The following is a 4,861-nucleotide window of genomic DNA, read 5'->3' as shown; positions in this document are numbered from 1 at the left end:
AGGCGGCCATTTTTCTGGAGACCAATACATTTATGAGAGCGCGGAAAGAGACACAGAAAAATGGCGCCGTACGGAGTGGAGGCTCAATAAGTGCGGACGTAGGCGACCTCTAGCGACGCGAATCTTCTTCATTTGTAGGTAACGTGATAGCGCTGAGTGTAGCAGGTTACAGCGTGGTGCAGCCAGCCGCATTTGTGCAACCAAACTTTAGGCTTCTTTCTGCTGGACCAGTATTATTCCGCAACCTGTTGCTAAACTACAACCCCCATAATGCTCTGAAAGAAACCGCTGACAGGACATGACGGGAGTTGTAGTTTTGCAACAGCTGGCGAGCAGCAGACTGGGAAACACCGTTCTATGTCATTTTAGAACATATGGTAGTGGCCCGCATGTGTGAGAATGGCGCAGGCAGGTCTTTAAAAAAAGCCATTGTACCTCTAGGACTCATTCCAATGGGAAAAGTATATATTATTTGATCCATCAGAACCTATTAAAGGGGTAGTCCAGTGGTGGAAAAACGTTTCAGATTGCGGGAGGTCTGACCGCTGGGCCCCTGCGATCTCTATACGGGGCCCCGGCTCGCTGGCCAACTCTATGGCAGAGCCGGAGATTGAAGAAGGCAGCGCTCCGGCTCTGCTATAGAGTTGTATTGAGGGGGCATGTCAGCTGCCGCTTCGTGCGGTGGTCAACACGCCCCCTTCCCGCGGGCTGTCGAGGCCTCGTACAGAAGATCGCGGGGGGGGGGGCGGGTGGTAGCGGTCAGACCCTTAGGTCTTAGGATAGGGGATACTTTTTTCACCGCTGGACTACTCCTTTAAAGGGGTACTCCACCCCTAGACATCTTATCCCCTATCCTAAGGATAGGGGAAAAGATGTCTGATCGCGGGGACCTCCGCAATATAGCATGCGGCACCCACGGCCATCACACCCCCTGCCATAGACATGCATTGAGGGGACGGGGCGTGACATCACATGGGGGCGGAGTTATGACGTCATGGACTTCCGTTCCCGTGGTCGCGACCCAGACCCTCCAGCGCTTCCGGACAAGAAACAGGTGGGTGCCACATGCTATACTGCGGGGGTCCCCAGCGGCGGGACCCCAGCGATCAGACATCTTATCCCTTATCCTTTGGATAGGGGTGGAGTACCCCTTTAATATGTATTAACCAAGGGAAAACTTGTTTAAGGCCTTATTCACTGAAATATTAACGCTAAAGACTTAACCCCTTAAGGACCCAGCCAATTTTCACTGTAGGACACGGCCATTTTTTGCACATCTGACCACTGTCACTTTAAGCATTAATAACTCTGGGATGCTTTTACCTTTCATTCAGATTCCGAGATTGTTTTTTCGTGACATATTCTACTTTATGTTAGTCATAAAATTTTGTCAATACTTGCATAATTTCTAGGTGAAAAATTCCAAAATTTGATGGAAAAATTGAGAATTGCATTTTTCGAACTTTGAAGCTCTCTGCTTATAAGGAAAATGGACATTCCAAATAAATTATATATTGATTCACATATACAATATGTCTACTTTATGTTGGCATCCTAAAGTTGACATGTTTTTACTTTTGGACGACATCTGAGGGCTTCAAAGTATAGCAGCAATTTTCCAATTTTTCACAAAATTTTCAAAATCTAAATTTTTCAGGGACCAGTTCTGTTTTGAAGTGGATTTGAAGGGCCTTCTTATTAGAAATACCCCACAAATTACCCCATTATAAAAACTGCACCCCCCAAAGTATTCAAAATGACATTCAAAAGGTTTGTTAACCCTTTAGGTGTTTCACAGGAATAGCAGCAAATTGAAGGAGAAAATTCTAAATCTTCATTTTTTACACTGGCATGTTCTTTTAGACCCAGTTATTGAGTTTTTACAAGGGGTGAAAGGAAAGAAATCTTCCTAAAATGTGTAACCCAATTTCTCTCGAGTAAGAAAATACCTCATATGTGTATGTCAAGTGTTCGGCGGGCGCAGTAGAGGGCTCAGAAGGGAAGGAGTGACAATGGAATTTTGGAGAGTGAATTTTTCTGAAATGGTTTTTGGGGGGCATGTCACATTTAGGAAGCCACTATGGTGCCAGAACAGCAAAAAAAAAAAAAAAACACATGGCATACTATTTTGGAAACTACACCCCTCAAGGCACGTAACAAGGGGTCCAGTGAGCCTTAACACCCCACAGGTGTTTGACGACTTTTCGTTAAAGTTGGATGGGTAAATTATTTATTTTTATTTTTTTCACTAAAATGCTAGTTTTCCCTCAAATTTAAAATTTATACAAGAGATAATAGGACAAAATGACCCCCAAAATTTGTAACCCCATCTCTTCTGAGTATGGAAATACCCCATGTTAGGACGTAAAATGCTTTGCGGGCAAACTACAATGCTCAGAAGAGAAGGAGTCACATTTAGCTTTTCAAAAGCAAAATTTGCTGAAATGGTTTTTGGGGGACATGTCCCATTTAGGAAGCCACTATGGTTCCAGGACAGCAAAAAAAAAAAAAAACACATGGCATACTATTTTGGAAACTACACCCCTCAAGGCACGTAACAAGGGGTCCAGTGAGCCTTAACACCCCACAGGTGTTTGACGACTTTTTGTGAAAGTTGGATGTGTAAATGATTTTTTTTTTTCACTAAAATGCTAGTTTTCCCTCAAATTAAAAATTTTACAAGGGGTAATAGGACAAAATGCCCCCCAAAATGTGAAACCCAATCTCTTCTGAGTATGGAAATACCCCATGTGTGGACGTCAAGTGCTCTGCTGGCGCACTACAATGCTCAGGAGAGGAGCGCCATTGAGCTTTTGGGAAAAAAATTGTTTGGAATGGAAGTCAGGGGCCATGTGCGTTTACAAAGCCCCCCGTGGTGCCAGAACAGTGTACCCCCCCCACATGTGACCCTATTTTGGAAACTACACCCCTCACAGAATTTAATAAGGGGTGCAGTGAGTATTTACACCCCACTGGCGTTTGACAGATCTTTGGAACAGTTACATTTTTCATTTTTCAATTACATTTTTCATTTTCACGGACCACTGTTCCAAAAATCTGTCAGACACCTGTGGGGCGTAAATGCTCACTGCACCCCTTATTACATTACGTAGGGGGGGGGGGCTGCCTAATATTGTGGGGGGGGGAGCTGCCTAATATTGTTGGGGGGAGCTGCCTAATATTGTTGGGGGGAGCTGCTTGATATTGTGGGGGGGAGCTGCCTGATATTGTGGGAGGGGGTTGCCTAATATTGTGGGGGGGAGCTGCCTACAAATGTGGGGGAACTGCCTACTATTGTGGGGAACCTGCCTACTATTGTGGGGGAACTGCTGACCTAATGTGGGGGGGGGAGCTGCCTACAAATGTGGGGGGAGCTGCCTAATATTGTTGGGGGGAGCTGCCTAATATTGTGTGGGAACTGCCTACTATTGTTGGGGGGAGCTGCCTACTATTGTGGGGGAAATGCTGACCTAATGTGGGGGAGCTGCCTACTATTGTGAGGAACCTGCCTACTATTGTGGGGGAACTGCTGACCTAATGTGGGGGGGAGCTGCCTAATATTGTTGGGGGGAGCTGCCTAATATTGTGTGGGAAATGCCTACTATTGTTGGGGGGAGCTGCCTACTATTGTGGGGAACCTGCCTACTATTGTGGGGGGGAGCTGCCTACTATTGTGGGGGGGGAGCTGCCTACTATTGTGGGGGGGGGAGCTGCCTACTATTGTGGGGGGGGGGGAGCTGCCTACTATTGTGGGGGGGGGAGCTGCCTACTATTGTGGGGGGGGGGAGCTGCCTACTATTGTGGGGGGGGGGGGAGCTGCCTACTATTGTGGGGGGGGGGGGAGCTGCCTACTATTGTGGGGGGGAGCTGCCTACTATTGTGGGGGGGAGCTGCCTACTATTGTGGGGGGGAGCTGCCTACTATTGTGGGGGAGCTCCCGACCTAATGTGGGGGAGCTGGCAATCTAATGTGGGGGAATCTAATCTAATGAGCGGAGCGCTGCATTTTACCAGAAGACGGGGAGAAGTCATTATCGGTTTCGGCCGGACATTTTTTTTTATTTCGGTTTCGTTTCTGAAATTTCCATTTCGGTGCACCTCTAACAAATACCCCTATCGGTTCAGCCAAGACGCTAGAGAGAGTGTGATGGTGCAAGGGTTAAGGCCACCAGACCTCTGGGTATCCACTACTAGTCCCAGCAAGTCATCAAATTAACCCTTAGATAAATGTGTTTCCACCAGAGCTGCCTTCAGAAAGGTGAGCTCATATATTTAGAGATCAAAGACCAGAGCTGATTAATTAAAAAAGGTATCACAGTGCTATATATATATATAAAAATACAGAAACAAATGACATACAGGTACAAAAATATATAGAAGAGTTTTGCAAGGCAAGTTCAGAAAACAAAAATGAAGTTCTTACAGCATGATGATATAGCAGTCCATGAGAGTGAGTTCCAGCTTTTCTTAGGATGGTCTTGTCAGCTTTTGGCACAGCATTGAACACAGTTGAGTCCAGCATTTTAAGTCTTATCTGCTTCTTTGGAGGGAAACTCCATTCCCTCAACCCCCCCCCCTCCCCTCTGATCCCACCAGGTGGGGCATCTCTCTTCCTGACCCCTTATCTGTTTGATTATATGATGGGACCAGAGTGCATGACTTCAAAGGAGATACAAACAAACAGCCAGACCCCCAATAAAATGCAATACACAAACCCACAGTCTGAATGACCTCTCACCCCCCAGGTCTTAGTTTATACACAGATACAATAAAAACACATGTATGTTTCCATAATCGGGCCTTGGGCCTGACACCTCCCCCTTACGATGGAGACAGGGAGATCTTGCCTTTCCAGGCTAATA

The sequence above is a fragment of the Hyla sarda genome, chromosome 7, assembly GCF_029499605.1.
Source record: "Hyla sarda isolate aHylSar1 chromosome 7, aHylSar1.hap1, whole genome shotgun sequence".
NCBI lineage: Eukaryota > Metazoa > Chordata > Amphibia > Anura > Hylidae > Hyla > Hyla sarda.
Note: the sequence above shows the minus strand (reverse complement) of the source record.